Source organism: Castor canadensis, chromosome 3 (genome assembly GCF_047511655.1).
Source record: "Castor canadensis chromosome 3, mCasCan1.hap1v2, whole genome shotgun sequence".
NCBI lineage: Eukaryota > Metazoa > Chordata > Mammalia > Rodentia > Castoridae > Castor > Castor canadensis.
Genome location: NC_133388.1, coordinates 7,651,380 through 7,668,760, shown reverse-complemented (window position 1 = coordinate 7,668,760; position 17,381 = coordinate 7,651,380). Strand labels below are relative to the sequence as shown.

At 40.6% G+C, this 17,381-nt stretch overlaps 1 protein-coding gene across 12 annotated transcripts in view; it reads left to right on the top strand.

Moving 5' to 3' along the window:
* Traf3 (TNF receptor associated factor 3) overlaps positions 1–17,381 on the top strand; it is a 99,282-nt gene that overhangs the window by 25,896 nt on the left and 56,005 nt on the right. Inside the window, exon 1 of one of the 12 annotated variants that reach the window (XM_074067113.1) lies at positions 13,850–15,712. The exons of the other annotated variants lie outside the window; for them this stretch is intronic. The gene's annotated coding sequence lies outside the window, so the exon portion shown is untranslated. Of the gene's footprint in view, positions 1–13,849; positions 15,713–17,381 lie in introns of those variants that run through there. 12 annotated transcript variants of the gene reach the window in all.

Sequence of the window (17,381 nt, the reverse complement as noted above, 5' to 3'; positions counted from 1 at the left end):
TGAGCTGGGTCTCTATGCACACCTGTGACTGTTGCCAGGACAGACTTCATAAAACACAGGAAAGAAAAATAAAGAAAATGACTTTCCTCATTTTCCCTGCACCATTAATATTTTGGTATGCAGTCTTTGAATCTCTTGTCAGTCAATATGACCACCACATGAGAATTGCAGTGAAGTTGCATTAGTAGTTGTGGGGTGCTAGACTGCTGTGCCCTGTCGCTCGCCCTGTGGAGCTTGGTGCTGCTTTCTGTTTGTGTTTTCCTGAGCCAATGAGCCAATGGTGGGTTCTTTCCACCTTCCCTGAATCCTCACCAACAGGGAAGGATGGGTTTTTTTTTTTTAGAGTGGTCAGAACTCAACTTTGGTAATGAAGGCCTTCATTGTAGTTTCTCAGTTTAATTCTTCACTTGATCTGAAGTTACTAAGATGGACTAAAGAGGTTCCAAACAACAGTTCCTTTCCAACCTGAACCCTTCAGAAAGACCTTGCCTGCATCAGGGCCATCTCTGAGGAGTTAGACGAGGCTGGGAGGCTGGGTGCCTGGCTGGCACTTTTTTCATCTGGGGGCTCCTTCCCCACCTTACCCCTAAGAGTTGTCATAGTCTAATGACACAGTGATGTCTTTCAGTGGGACTGAGTGTGACTCTGTCTCCCTACCCCCAGGAAACCTTGCCCTAGGGGATTGGTACCTTTGGGGGCTAGCTGGGAACATGTAAGTTCCTATAGACCACTCTTCAAATCTGCTTACACTGGCCCTATCTTGTTCAGCTTTCCAAGAGCCACATTCCCCTACCCCCATACCAGGATGTCAGTGTCCTGCCAAGGGTTATGTTTTAATGTCTTGTTCAATGTGTTTATGGCAGAATATTTAGAAAATGCACCACCATTAATATTTTGGTCATCATTTATCTTTTTTTGGGGGGTACAATCTTAGGCATTTTTATAAAAGTGAGAATATACTTAAGTAATTTTTAATTTTAAAAACCACCCTTTTTAATTAAAAAATCAGTGTCCATTCAGTCACAAGGAAAAAACTTTTAAATAGGGAAGTCAAAAGATGTTAAAAATGCCTGGAGGCATGGTTCAAGCGGTAGAGCATCTGTCTAACAAGCTTGTGAAGTCCTGAATTCAAATCCCACTACCACCAGAAAAAAAAGTTGATTAAAACAAATACTTAAAATCCTAAGTACTCAGTTGCAGTTGTTCCTCTGTATCTACAGGAAACTGGTTTCAGGACCCCCTCAGATACCGGAGTCCGTGATGCTCAAATCTCATATAAATGCAGTGTTTGCATAGAACCTGTCTGCAGTCTCCTTTGTACTTAAATCATCTTTAGATTACAGTTGACACCCAATACAGCGTAAGTGCTACTTTAGTAGTTGTCACATTCTGTCATTTAAGGAATAATGACAGCATGTTCAGTTCAGGTGAGATTTTTCTCTGATTACTTTCAATCCTTGGTTGATTAAAGCTTCAGATATGGAATTGTACTAAATACTTACCTCAACTGCCTTTGGGGCATACATACAATTTCATTTTATGAAAATAGAATTATTCTGTGTAATTAATACTATTTTGTAATTTGCTTTGAGGTATAATTCAGATATATAATTCACCATTTTAAAGTGTACAATTCAGTGTTTTTAGTATATTGAAGGGTTTTGCACCCGCCATAGTGATGCACGTTATACCTATAATCCCAGCGTTAGGAGGCGAGGCAGGAGGATCTCAAGCTCCAAGCCCCACCTGAGCTCCACAGCAAGTTCTAGACCAGCCTGGCCACATTGTGAAACCCTGCCCCCTCCCCCACGCAAAAAAAGTTTTGCATCTTACCACTAATTTTAGAACTTTAATTTCAGTATTTTAGAATTAAATTAAATTCAGTATTGTAGGATTTTCATTATCTCTGAAGGAAACCCACCAATCATTAGTCATCATTTCCCACTTTCCTCTCCTCTAGCCTTAGGTGCCACTAAATCCTTTTTGTGCCTGTTGAATGTCTGGAAATTTCACATAAATAGAATCATATAATATGTGGCCTTTTATGACTGGTCTCTTTGTCACCTAGCATAATGTTTTCAAGGTTCAGCCATGTTGCCACCTATATCATCACTTCATTTCATTTTATAGGCACATAGTCTTCCATTGTATGAGTAGGGCTACATTTTGTTTATCCATTCATAAGTTAGTAGACTCTGAGTTGTGTTCCCTTTTTGGTGGTACCAGGGTTTAAACTGTGGGCCTCACTAGGCAGATGCTCTACCACTTGAGCCACTCATCTAGTTATTTTTTCTGTCGGGTATTTTCAAGATAGGGTCTCATGAACTGTTCACCCCCGCTGGCTTCCAGCTGCGATTTTCCTGATCTTGGCTCCTTAATAGCAAGGGTTATAAGTGTGAGCCACTGGCACTCGAGCATCCTTTTGGATAACATAAATAATGCTGTTAGGAATAGGTCTGTACAAGTTTTGTGAGCATGAATTTTTGATTTTGTTGTGTGTATAGTTAGATCAAATGTTAATTCTATGTTTAACATTTTGAGAAACTGCCAGGTTTTTCAAAGCAGCAGATGTATTTTACATTCCCATCAGCACTGTATTGGAATCCCAGTTTCTTTTGCATCTTTCCCAACACTAGTCATTGTCCTTTTCTGTTCTAGAGGTCCATTGTGGCTTTAATTTGTATTTGCCTAGTTAATGCTGACATAGGGCATCTGTCATCTGCTTATTGACTATTTACATATCTTCAGTGGAAAAAATGTTCAAATCATTTGCCCATTTTAAAATTGGATTGTTCATCTTTTTATTATTGAGTTATGAGTTCTTTACATGTTCTAGATATATTTGTCAGATACATAATTTGCAAATACTTTCCCCCATTCTGTGGGTTGTTATTTTCTTGATGGTGTCCTTTGATACATAAAAGTTTTTATCATTTTTTTTTCTTTGGTGGTGCTGGGAATCAAACCCAGAGCCTTGCACATACCAAGCAAGCACTCTACTGCTGCCACCATGCCTAGCCAAAACCTTTTAATTTTGATGAAGTCTAGCTTATCTGATTTTTTCCTTCGATTAGTTGGCTTTTTAGTGTCATGTCTAAGAAACCATTTCCTCATTCAAGGACATGAAGATTTAAACCTGTTTTCTTCCAGGAGTTACACACTTTCAGTTCTTTCTTTTATTCTGTTACCTATTTTAAGTTACTTTTTGTATATGGTATAAGGTAGGGGTTTTGTTTATTTTTTTGCATATGGATATTCAGTTTTTATTATTTGTTCTCTATTCAGTGGTCTTGATGTCCTTGCAAAAATTAATTGGCCATAAAAAAATCAGTTGACCATAAATGTAAGAGTTTATTTATGGATCCTAAATCCTACTGTGTTGATGTATATGTCTATCCTTATGCCAGTCTTATTTTGATTCCTGAGCTTTGAAATAAGTTTTGATATTGACAAATGGGAGTCCAAATTCTTCTGTTTCAAGATTGTTTTGTCTCTCTTGTGGCCTTTGCATTTTCATGTGAGTTTTAGGATCAGTTTATCAGTTTCTGAAAAACTTGTTTCTTTCATTTATATCATGAACATTTTCCTCTTCCTGAGTTGGTAATTGTGTTCTCCTAACACAGTGGTCATGAGCCAGAATGGCTAGTGAGCACCAGAAATGTGGCCAGCTCATATTTTGATGTGTCATGAAGTATATACTGTAAACTAGGGTTTTGAAGACTTAGCGTGAAAAAAAGGAGGCAAAGTATCTCAGAATAACTACTTTGCTTGTTTTTTGAGACAGAGTCTCACTATGCAGCCCAGACTGGCCTTAAACTTTTCTGCTGCCTCAGCTTCACAAGTTTTGGGATTACATGTGTTCTGCACCATGCCTGGATCAAATTTTATCATTTCAGTATGTACTCAGTATCAAAAATTGTTGCTGGGTGTGGTGGCTTACCAGCCTCCCAGCTTTTGGGAAGCTGAGGCAGGAAGATTATGACTTCGAAGTCAGCCTGAGCTGACTTTTTTTTGAGAAATCCTGTCTCAAAAAAAAAAAAGAAATGATAAAATTTTATATTGTGTTAAATGATATACATTAAGTAATCTTACCTGTTTCTTTTTCCTTTTTGGTAGTTGCTACTAGAAGATCTAAAATTATGATTCTGATACTTCTGTTGGACAGATATTTCTCCATAGCATGGTTGGTTATGTAATGGTTATGTGATTGTGTCAGAGTTTCTTGATTCAGTTCTTTATTGTTGGCCACTTGGATTGTTTCCAGTTTTCTCTTTGTTACACAGTGCTGTGCTGAGTAACCCTGAGCCAGGTCTTCATGCACATCTGTGACTGCTGCCAGGACAGGCTGCATAAATGTTTCTTACTTCTCAGTCTAAGGCCATGCCAACCCTTGTGTTAGAAAGTTGTTGAATGAATAAATGTTTTCATTTTAATAAAAAATTAGGTTTTAAAATAAGGCTGTGATTAGATTCACTCAACAAATACTGAGTACCCCATGAAAAGTTGACTTTTTTCCAAAGGTTAGGAATGAACACATTGGTGAGTGAATCCAAATTCTGGCCCTTTTGAAGTTGGTATTTCAGTGGAAGAAAGGGACGATCAACAGACCAGTGCTTTTATCAGTTAATGCCAAAGAGTAGTATTAGGAAGGAAAAAGACACAGGCTATGGCCAGGGGTCGGCTGAGTCCTTTCCTGTACATTTGCTAGTGAGGGGAGGGTCTTTCTGAGCAGGTGGCATTTGAGTAGGGACTGAGGGAGTCCAGGGAAAAGGAGCCATGTGAAGACTGGAAGCAGCATGTTTTAGGCAGAGACATCAGGATGTAGGGAGACCTTGAAGTGGAGTATGCTTGGCATGCTTTAAGCAGAACAGAGAGGCCAGTGTGGCTGGGATGTGGTGAGAAGTGATTGGATTTGGGAAGTATTTTGAAGGGGGAGCTGTGACAGTCTTTTGCTGATGGATTGGATGGGGATGAGTGAGGAAGGGGGTACCTTCATGACCTGAGCAATTGTGAATGATACAGTTTACTGAGCCACAGATTGTTAGAGGTTGATCGCAGGGAAGGAGTCAGCGACAGTTAATTGTGTTGGACTTGCTAAATTATAGGTGCCTTTTGGATGCTCAAGATGTTGAGTTGGTAATTGAATATACCAGTCTGAAAATTACAGGAGTGTGGGGTGGGGCTGGTTACATTTTGGAGTTAGGAAAAGTATTTGTACATCAAGCAAGTGTGTGTTGACCATTATTCAACACCATTAATGTGTGTTGACTTGGTAATGTGGAGGTCTCTGGATCTCAGCAAGAGGTATCAGTAGGCATGGTGGGTGAGAGTTTTCAGGATGGGTGGGGTGTGCGTTAACCACTTCAAAGACTTTGCTCTAAAGTGCACAGAATGATAGGAGGTGGGGTAGTTGGGGACTACCACTTCCTTGTGCACTGGAGGAAGGGGTCCAAGAGAGAGGTTGAGAGAAGAGGACTGTGATCCAGTGGCAGAGTGGAGAGAGGACTCATAACACCTCAAGAGGTGGCTCCAGAGTAGGCAGACAAGTTTTCCATTCAGCAGTAGATTGCCTTTGTTTCTAAAAGATCAGGGCAAGATAAGGGGGAGGGGTGTTGAAGGATAAGTTTCAGAGTTAATGTAAAATGTGCATGAATTTTTAATACAAAACATAAGACTTGACATAAATTGAGTTGCTTCAAAGTGTCTTCCCTCCTGGTTCTCTTTCCTGTGCCTTTGGGGTACTTTGATGGAAAAGTTTGAGAAGCCACTTCATTTTTGTAGTCTGTTGTCTTGTTAAATCTCACCCACGTGAGTATTTAACCTTGAAGAGTTTGACATTCACTTACCCATTTTGTTATCCCTAATAGAACTTTTGCAGCTGCTCCAAATATCCCTCCATTTGTGCATCTTAGTAGTTGTTTGGCAAGCCACTTCATTCCGCACTGGGGAAGGCCTGCATGGGAAGCTGTGGGGTACAGCAAGCAGAAAGGGAGGGTAGGGATTTCTGCCCTTTTCAGAAGTAAATATTTGGAGGAGGCAGGGCCCGTGTGGGCTCTTGAGTGCAGTGTCCTCTAGGGACATTTCAGTGACCCTTTTGCTGTGTTCTTACAACAGTTAACAACTACTCTGAGCCTCTCAGTTCTGGCAGGGCTGTTTGGGTGAGCTGAGTGTAGTGCTATTAGCCAGCGTTGACAATAGTTAAACTGCTTGGCTTTGTGCCTCTTTATCACATTGCTTGCTTTTTTTCTTTCTGTTCAATTATTAAGTCTCTCCCACCATTAGTTCTTCAACCTAGCCAGGGTGTGGCGGTGCATACCTGTAATTCCAGCCCTCAGGAGGCTGAGGCAGGAGGATTTCCAGTTCAAGGCCAGTCTGGGCTACATAGTGAGATCTTGTCTCCAAAAAAAAAAGTTCAAAGTAGATAGTACTGTGGACAGTTTGAGTCACCCATGGAAGCATTTGAGAAAGCAGAGGTCTTGTTCTTGTTGGCAGCTCAGATGGCTGAGGCCCGGAGGGAGTTTGATTTTATAATTGGTAGTTTATATGCCTGACTAGGTTAAGTAGCCCTTTGTTTTCTGTCACACTGAATCAAATCCTAACTCTAATTGAAACTTTGTACCCTTTGACTAACATCCTTTCTCTCCCCAAGCCTGTGGTAACCACCATTCTACCCTTTGCTTCTAGGAATTCAGTTTTTTAGGTTCCACACATAAGTTAGATCATACAGTGTTTGTCTTTCTATGCCTGGCAGATTTCACTTAGCATAATGTTCTCCTGGTTCATCCATGACCATAGTTAATAACAATGTATATTTAAAATCACTAAAGAGTAGATCTTAAATGTTTTTACCACACATACACAAAAGATAAGTTGAGGTAATATATGTTAATCAGCTTCATTCTTTACTGTCAGCAGTGCCAACCATGTTGCCTGCAGGATGTAAGAAGCAGCTGTTTTGATTTCTCCTGGTCCTTGGGACCAGCTGAGGGGTTAAAGGTATAGAGACCAGGGTCAGTGTAGTGTTCAAGGTGTGGGGTGCTGTCCTCAATTTCTGGCCCTCTGTACCTCTGTTCCCTTCTGCTGAGAGGAGCTGTCTGAGGCCCCAGCTGGACTGGACTTGTTAGCAGGCACTCAGCATGAAGAGGGGGCCATATGCATTTTTCTGACTTTTAAATGCAATGAATATAGTTTCATTTTAATGTTTTTAAGACACATTTTTTGTCGATAGATGCCTTTAAGATTTAAAAATGTACCTGCTTTTTGCCACGGTCCTGCCTTTTGAAAATAGGCTTAATTTCATGGTTGCAAGAAAGTCTTCCTTTTAAAATTAGAGAACGAAGTGCTGATATTCAAACATGCCTAAATACGCACACTTCAAGCATCTAAAAGGAATATAGGTGAGATAGTGTATTTTAAAGTAGATGTCACTGCATTATTTCTATTATTTCTAAAGATTTTTGTGGTCTTTGATAACCCATCTGAAAATGTGTATAAAAGATTATTCTTTTAATTTAGAATTATTTTTGTCCATGGTGCCTTACTTAAGGTTTAATAAGCCATGACACTATTAGAATACACTTTCAGTTTTTCAGATTTTGTAAAAGAAAGACTTATGAGAATGGTCTCTTGAGATACATTTTAAAATAGTTAAAATAGCGTTTGCATTGCAAAATCTTCAAAACATTTTTTGGGCTTTATAAGTGAGTAATAATGCTAGAACAAGAAGGCATCATCCATGGTTTTGTGGTTAATATTTGCAAATAGTTTATTAACAAAGTTAAAAAAAAAGACTCCCTTCTTGTGTCTAACAGTTACCCTTTTCTGGGAACCAGCTGATAAAGTAAGAAATGCCCAGTGGTTTTACTTTTGCTATAGACGTATGATGTCCATGGAACTGGAAATATTTGACTTTTTAAAGTATGTGTGCATTGATAGACTATAAAGTTTGTAATGTTTCCATCTGTATTGTATGTATAAACATGTCAGTTTGCAAGTGTGGCCTTTAGAAGACAGGGCTTTTAAAAAAGGTTCTAATAGAAAGTCTACTGTGTTTTAATTACTTAAACCTTTTTTTATTGGATTAAAATAACAGTGAATGTAGCAAGAGAGGAAATGCTTAAAAGGATTGTAACTTTATGAGATGTTCTACAGAAATACATTTTTTGTAGTGAAGCACAGTAAGAAAGCTCTATCAATACTTTAGCTGGTATAATTTTGGAAAAACCATTTTGCCATACAGAAACCCCCTCTCTACTTTTTATTTTACTTAGCTACATAGGTAGCAAGTGACATACTGTCTAGGTCAAGTTTAAATTATTTATATTACCAGCATGCAAGTTTTCTTTATTTAATATTTAAGCTATTAATTTACCAATCTGAGTAAATAGAAATAGTAGCATTAAAAAAAATTAGGTCTGTCAGACCGAAAACATGTGCATAACTAAAGTAGTTTCTTTTCTTGATTTTGATTCAGTGAACAGAAGTATCTTCACGTCTGTCATTTCTGGTAACTTAATGAGAACACACTGAACTTTTGGGTCATAATATAATTTTCCCATTATGTAAAATATTTCACACACTGGCTGACTCATTGTGAATTGTGATTGTCTTCCTGCGGAAAATAGAAATACATTGTGATGACAATTTCATCCAGTTACAGAACTGTACTTAGATTAGCACTCTGACCTAGGTACTTTCTGCGAGATGGATTGTTGAAAACTTAGATGGATGAATGGCAGTGGGAACGAGGTGGGAGTTTTAGTTAGGTTTAGAGGACATAGTTTTGTTATAATGTTTCTTTATTTTATGCACAGGTTTATTTTGGTTCTCATGAATTTTATGTTGAGGTTTTTTTTTTTTTAAACTGAAGGCTTATAAATATTTCTGGGTTTTAAAAATCTAGGTGCTTATATTTATCTTATAGTAGACAGAACCAAGCAAATTGATTTTTTTTTTTTTTCTTTCTCTCTTTCTTTTTTTTGGTAGTATTGGGGATTGAAACCAGGGCATTGAGCTTGCAAGGCAGGTGCTCTGCCACTTCAGCCATGTCCTCAGGCCTTTTGTTTTCAGTTTTTGTTTGTTTGGTTTTTGTTTTTTTCAGATAGGATGTTAACTTTGCCTGGGGTAACCTTGAACCACAATCATTCTCGGGTCTCACCAGTAACTAGGATTTCAGGCATGTCCTACCACACCCAGCCGTGTTTTTTTGCTTGACAGTACTGGAGTTTGAATTCAGGGCCTTGTGCTTGCTAGGCAGGCACTGTACCATGTGAGCCATGTCCCAGCCCTTTAACCCTTTTCTTTTTCTTTCTTTTTTTTGCTTTAGTTATTTTTCAGGTAGGGGCTCTGGTTTTTTTCAAGAGCCAGCTTCAGACCCTGATCCTCTTACCTCCTCTTTCTACCTCCTGCCATCACACCAGCTTATATGTTGAGATGGGGGTCTCCCTAAATTTTTGCCAGGGCTGACTTCGAACTTCAGTCCTCCTGATCTCTGCCTCCATAGTGGCTGGGACTATAGATTTGAGCCACTGAACCTGGCTCTTGTTTTTTTGGTTTTTTTTTTTTTTTTTTTTTTGAGACAAGATCTGTAGCTCAAATTGGCCTTGAACTCCTAGTCCTCCTGCCTCAGACTCCTGAGTGATAGGCTTACAGGACTGGACCACCACTGCTGGCAAATGAATGTTTATTTTGGAAAGTGTTGATACCATTGTACTACTTCTCCATCATGTTTAAAGTTGCTACATTGACATACATATGCAACTTATATTTTAAAGTTAAGATCAATTTTTTCTTTAAAAAAAATTGCTGAACTTTTAGGCTGGGCCCATTGACTCAAGCTACTTGGGAGACAGAGATTCTGAGAATTGCAATTCAAGGTCAGCTCTGGATACAAATTAATGAGATCCCCATCTCAACCAATAAAGCTGGGCATGGTAGGCATAAATAAGAGAATCAAGATGTTGGCTGGCCTGGGCAAAAACTGGAAACCCTGTTTGAAAAACAGCTAGAGTAAAAAGGGCTGAGTGTGTGACTCAAGTGGCAGAGTGCTTGCCTAACAAGCCAGAGGCACTGAGTTCAACTCCCAGTACCCCGAAAAAAAAAAATCTGAGCCCTTAAGATTTGGGAGGGGATATTATCAAAACAATTATGAATTGTTTTGAACAGTGAGAACCTTATTTAAATTTTTGAAGGTATAACCCCAAATTAATGCATATTTGGACATAGTAAAAACATGTAGAGGTGGGATGGAGCTCTTTGGTAGAGCGCTTGCCTAGCATATGTGAGGCCCTGGATTTGATCCTCAGCACCAATAAAGAAGAGGGCGGGGGTGTGAGGGGGAAGCTAGTGCTGTTTTCCTGTTTTGTTTTGTTTTGATTTTTAATTGGGTAGGTGAGCTTTATCTTATGAAGTATTTATTTAAATTCTTTTGGTTGGTACTGGGGTTTGACTCAGGGCTTTGGGCTTGCCAGGCAGGTGCTCTATCACTTGAGACTTGAGCCATGCTTCCAGCCCTTACATCTCATTAAGTTGTTTGGCCTGATTGTGTCTGCTTTTTTAAAAAGTAATACTTTATTGAGATAACCACATCTCATTTGTTTACTGAAAGTATCCAGTTCATTTCTGGACATTTACATAGAGTCATATTGTCTTTTGTGACCAGCCTCCTTTTTTTTTTTTTTCATTTTTCTTTTATTATTCATATGTGCATACAAGGCTTGGTTCATTTCTCCCCCCTGCCCCCACCCCCTCCCTTACCACCCACTCCGCCCCCTCTCTCTCCCCGCCCTCAATACCCAGCAGAAACTATTTTGCCCTTATTTCTAATTTTGTTGTAGAGAGAGTATAAGCAATAATAGGAAGGAACAAGGGTTTTTGCTGGTTGAGATAAGTATAGCTATACAGGGCATTGACTCACATTGATGTCCTGTGCATGGGTGTTACCTTCTAGGTTAATTCTTTTTGATCTAACCTTTTCTCTAGTACCTGTTCCCCTTTTCCTATTGGCCTCAGTTGCTTTAAGGTATCTGCTTTAGTTTCTCTGTGTTAAGGGCAACAAATGCTAGCTAGTTTTTTAGGTGTCTTACCTATCCTCAACCCCTCCCTTGTGTGCTCTCGCTTTTATCACGTGCTCATAGTCCAATCCCCTTGTTGTGTTTGCCCTTGATCTAATGTCCACATATGAGGGAGAACATACGATTTTTGGTTTTTTGAGCCAGGCTAACCTCACTCAGAATGATGTTCTCCAATTCCATCCATTTACCAGCTAATGATAACATATCGTTCTTCTTCATGGCTGCATAAAATTCCATTGTGTATAGATACCACATTTTCTTAATCCATTCGTGTGACCAGCCTCTTTACCTTATCATGTTTTCAAGCTTCATCCATGTGTAGCACATATTAGTTGATGGTTCCTTGTTAATATCCACTATTATTCCATTGTGTGGATGTACCACAATTCATGTAGTCACCAGTGCATTACTAGGTTGTTGTTGCTTTTTTTCTGTTACAACTCATATTGCTGTGAATATTAATGTATAAGTTTTCATGTGGATATATGTTTTCATTTTTCTTGGGTATGCATTTACAAGTTTATATAACTTTTTTTGGCAGCCCTGGGGTTTGAACTCGGGGCCTCATGCTTGCTAGGCAGGTGCTCACAGCTTGAGGCACTCTACTAGCCATATATAAGCTTTTGATGCAGCTTTTACTTACTGTCTTCAGGTTCCCATTTATGTTTGTAAAGAGGCTACTTGAAACTGAGGTTTGCTTGACCTTTGATGGTGATGGTGATCCGTAACTTCCTTTTTCATGCTTGAAGCCCCTGGGACCCTCTGTTGCTCAGAAACAAACAGAATTACATTGTTCTTTGCTGAGACAAATGATAGCGGATGGTCATGAACTGGTCTTATCAAATAAGTATCTAACGGTTAGATTTTTGGCAGGTAATTATATACCCAAGTCAATTAAATTGTGTCTGTGTTTTAAATTTGGCTCCTTTTTTCCTCTTCCTCTTAGGACATCTTTTGTTCTTCAGCCGCTGCTGCACTGAGTGACTGAATGATTGTGTGCCTTCCCTTCACTGCATTGCCTTTTTTTCATGTTAATTTTGGTGACTGGCTTGTGTTTTTGAAGTGATAAGTACTTTAGGGTAGGAGTGGTGCTCTTTAGCATTTTGTTAAGTGTTCAAATGAAACATACAGAGATGTTTTAACAATTTGCATCAAACCCATGTAAATGTGCATTAATAATATTAGCTAATTTGCCTGACTTAGATGATTAATTTCATTACTGCTTTTTAATAAAGGGGCAGGTTTTGCCCTGGTCTTTCTGATTAATGGTGATAGCCCTTTAAGTCTCTCCTCATATTTAAACTGAGTTAAGCTTGAAAAATTACTGAGTGCTTTGAGGCAGTATTTTGTAACAGTTGTGCCTAGCACATTGAGATAGCTTGTCCTTGTGGGAGCCTCAGTTGAAAATCAAGTCACCTCCGTAAGATTTGTAGTATAGGTCTGGTTCCTTTCTTGGACCATGCACTTGGGATTCTGAGAGGGAGGGATTGGTTGGCTGCTTGAGTACCACTGGTATACTTGGAAATTTATTTCTCTGTTGATTTCACCACCTCCTCATCTGCAGAGTACAGAAGCAGGAAGCCACCCTGGCACCTGTGCAGTGAACTTCCCTGTGCTTGGCTTTTAGATGATCAAGCTGAAAGGTCGTTCAAAGGGTGCATGGTGAGCTCCTCCTCTGGTCCTCTAGCACCCTGGGAGCAGCTTGTGTCCTCTGCAAGCCTCTCCACCTACATGCACTGCGTGCCTGTTCAGCTGTCAACTCTACCTCTCTAGGCGTCGGCTGTTCCAGGACGTACAAGAGTCTTGATGTAAGACACTTGCACGCCCCTCAAAGCCCTGTGGGAAAGCCCACTCAAGCCATAGATAGCATAGGGTCTGGCTACATCAAGTTCAGTGGGAAAGTTTCATTACCATGCTATAGCAGCCTGTGGCTGGTGGGAGGGAGACTGCCACAGGGAACTGGCCTTGATCCCTGACTTGAAAGGTGAAGTTCTGTTGGAACTTCTGTGAGGAATGCCCAGGGTGGCACCTGAATTTGCCCAGTGGCATCTGATAAAAGTTCTTCTGAGGCTTTTAAACTGCTGTAGTGAATCTATAAAGCACAGAGATGAGAAAAAGAAATTTTTTTTATGCTCCTCTGTGTTTCTTCTCTGCTTATTCACTACATGCTGTGAGATTTTCCCAGTCAGTCAGGACTTTACACTAAGTGCATCTAGTTTTGTCTAATGTACAGTATGCATCTGGAAACAATGGGGATGCCTTCAGAGAAATGTGTCATTAGGTGACTATGTCATGGTTGGAACCTGATAGAGTGCCTGATGGCACTAGGTAATATAATGTTATGGGTCCTATAGACAGTCCATTGTTGGCTAAAATGTCATTATTCGTTTATTCATATCTCACCCTAGAAAGGAGAGATGGGGTTTGGAATATTGCAGAATATCCATAAATTTTCCATAACTCCCATCCATCCCTGTCCCATGAGGTCAGCACCATCTTTCCCAGTCTGTGTCAGTGAGCCCTTGTGCATGCCTCAGAAAGCAGGAGATAAGAGGGTAGGAGGTGACCAATGGAGACCAGGGCCTGGGTATGGATCCTGACTCTGCCCAACCTTCTTGAGCAGTAACTTAGCTCTTCTGTGCCTCAGCCTCCCTGTCTGCAAAGTGGGGATGATACTGGGAGCTGCCTGGCAGGAAACAAATGAGTTCGGGGGCTGTGGGGAAAGGGAGAGGAGGACTGGGGTGGGTGGCTATACATGTCTTCTGTGAATTCAGCTGCAACAGTAGTGCCTTAGACATGCACATATGGAGCTGTCACTTTAACATAATGTGGTAACCCCTCGGTATGATGGGAGCCCAGAGCGAGGGGCCTTGTGCTGGGGTGGAAAGAGAGCTATTGAAGACTTCCTGGAGAAGAAGCTTCCAGAACCTAAGGTGTGAAGCAGAGTTGGGTAGACAGGGAAGGCAAAGAAGGGTTGTTCTCAACAAAGAGAACAGCATGGAATCTCAGGGATGCTAGAGATCATCTCACATCACTATAGTTCTTAATTAGTGTATTAATTCATCCAGTCCTTTACCTAGTACATGTTCAGTGTCTAGTTGGGCACTAATGCAGGGTAAAAGAAAATACATCTGGACCAGATGTATTACTCCCTAGACAGTAATCCCTGCCAGAGGCTAGAATCACCAGAAACCAGCTTTACCTGTTGGGCAATGTGGTGGGATAGCTGGGCATAGAACTGCCACCAGCTTCAGATCCTGGCACCTTCACTTGACTCCCATGTGCCTTGGGCAAGTGTGTGACTCAGGGATGAGGCACTCAGGTATCCCTCAGTTGTGAGAGTGCAGGGCTGCCTTACAGGCCAGGTGGACTCATGCCTTGGATAGCCAGAAGAGAGCTGGTACACCCTTGTGAGGACTCCCTTAGACACACTGAGGAGTATGCACAGCTGTCTCTGATGTTTTCCCTCATCCCTCCATTTGCCCAGCCCAGTCCACATCCTTTATTGCCCATCAACTCTTCCTTCCTTGTAGGACCTTATCCTAACCCCTGCCTGGATCTTTAGAATAGCTCTAGCTGCTCCTCCCACAGTGTGCTGGCCTTGTCCATAGTACTTGTCCTCATGCTTGGAATGACTAATTCTCTATTCATCTTCTCACTAGAGGACCTGCAACTGCCATGACTGTGAACTTTTTCTTATTCACATTCCCTTTTACATACAGCATGTGGGGAGTGCCCACTAAATGTATTGAATGAATGAGGAGCGAAGGCCATTTAGTGAGCATGCTATTTCAGAAGTCTCTTTCTGAATTTGGTTGTATGGACAGTGGTTTAATATTTCAAGTGCTCTGACCACGTAATGGTTTTTACCACAGTAGACGTAGCTAGGTGTCTAGATGGTTCCTGCCCACACAGGAGCTAGACATGCTGACTGTGCTTGCATTTTCTGTATTGAGAGGTGTTGAGAGTCATGGTTCATTCCCAGGAGCTCCTCAGCAGGGGCTTTGAAGCTGGAGTTAGGCAGCAGATGTGCAGTATTCTCACAGGGAGTGCTTGAGCATTAATGAGTGTGTCATAATGCACATTTTATCCATCTCAGCATTCTCACCCAGCACAATCAGCTGTCACAGCCATCTCCTAGTAAAAATCACAAACCGGTCAACAGCTAGGAAACAGGTTAGAAATCCAGAAATGCTCCCAGGAGTTTGTGACATTTAAAAAATGTCCTTTAAAAACCTACATGATTCCAAAGGCAGCTTCCCCTGCCAGGGAGTCTCTCTCCTGCGCTTTTGCTTCTGAGGTTGGTAGCTTTCAGAAAGACTGCAATGCAGCGGTTACCAAAGTCCCGGTAAATATGGAAACCACTGGTGGTGGAATCTTTTGCTCTCCTTCACACTGCTGCCTGTGATCTGAAGGAGGAGCTGATGGAGGTAACACTCCCCCCTGGACCTGCAGTTCAGTGATCAGATGCAGGCAGACAATTGTGTGAAGCCATGGCTAGCACAGAGTCTCGTCCTGCAGCAGCCTTGACTTAATGGTGCAGTGGGCTTTCCTGGGAATGTGTAGTTGAAGATGCCTTTGCAGTTTGTGCGTGGTGATTTTGTCTTTATCCCTCTGTTCAAATGGCGGATTATACAAAGGTAAGGGACTTTAAAAATCATACATATATTTTAAATGTTTAGGACTATCCCAGGTCAAAGAATTATGATTGAGTACAGATCTCTTCTGAACCTAAGAAATAAAACTTTATTTCTTGTTAATGATTATTTTGACATTTGAAGAATTATCTTATTTAGTGTGGACAAATGTCCTCTAAGTGAATTATTAAAGATGTTCTTTGAAGGGATCTGCCTTTTCTTTGACTATTTTAATAGAGGTGAATTTCAGAGATATAGAGTATAATCTATTTGTTTCATTTAAACAATGACAATTTCTTTAATCTGGTGTCAAACATTTCATTTTTACAAAGTTTCAACCATATGTCAATGGATGATGAAGTTCAATTCCCTTAGTTCTTACTGTACCTTTGGGTGAGCATTTTGCCAAGTGTATACCTCTGTGCTTCTCCCTGGGGTGCGTGGGGTACTACCTCCAACCGGTTCTTTTTGTTTATCTAAGAGGGTGAGCAAGAGTCTGAGCTCAGATTTATTTTGCTATGAACTGTATTAAATGTATTATGGGTGGTAATTCTACACGTCCAGTGCCAAAAAATATAATGCCAGAGTTACCATGGCAACTGCATGCATTTTGAAAAGCTTGTGAATGGGTTCTGAACCTTCTGGCATTTTAAGTGAGATTTTCCAGCTGAGAGCCTGCATTCATGATTAGTGTAAATAAATTTGGTTTTCCATGTGAATCATATCCTTTCTGTTTGCTTACCAGAGTTGGCCATTCAGCTCAGTTTTTTCTCTGGTGACGTCTGCCTTGTCTCTTGGTTCCTGGCAGCAGACTATGGTTGAGAGATGGTTTTTAGCTTCAGGTTTGTGTGCAATATGTCACCACTTCAATTGGTGGGTCATGGACTATGGGGCTGGCATTTCTGAGCCTCCCTAGGGCTGGCTATACCTGATGCCCCAGTGTGGTTGCAGTGCCATGTGCTGATGTGGTCCTGCTGGAGCTTTCTGTCCAGCTGAAGAGCTGCTTTCCAGGAGCGCACCCAAACTCCAGAGAGCCTGACTTCCTTGGAGGCAGCCCTGCCTGTTTGTGTCCAGGATGTCATCATGGTTGGTTCTGGGGAGGGAGACCTAAGTTAAAAAGACTCACGCTCTAAATGTTTAACATGAAAATAATGCACAAGGGTCTATTGTCTTCATTGTCAAAGGATTGTTTTCTGTTCATTGAAAATATTTGTAGCATTGTTTCTCTGAAACCAGTACCCATTGTGCATTTAAGCTATATTGAATCTTTTAAAAATTTATTAGCATAAATTAATTATACAATGGGGTTTCATTGTGATGTTTACAACATGCATATATTATACTTTGATAAAATTCATCCTATCCACATTACTCCTTAGCCACCTCCCACTTTTCCCCTCCTTTTTAACAGTTTTTGATGGGTTTCTTTGTGCTATTTTCAAATATATACACATTGAAATCTTGATTGCACTGGGGTGAAATGTCTTTTAAGTTGCCTGAGGTCAGAGGCCTGGAACCTCAAGGGTGATAATGACTGCCAAGACTGGCTCCTGAGAGAGGGCTCAGCCAGCCTCTGGGGATATTTTCATATTTGTGTGGAATTCATACTCTTTGTTGGTGAACATTGGGATCATATAGTTTAAACTGTAAACTTGAAGGTATGCTAATCTTT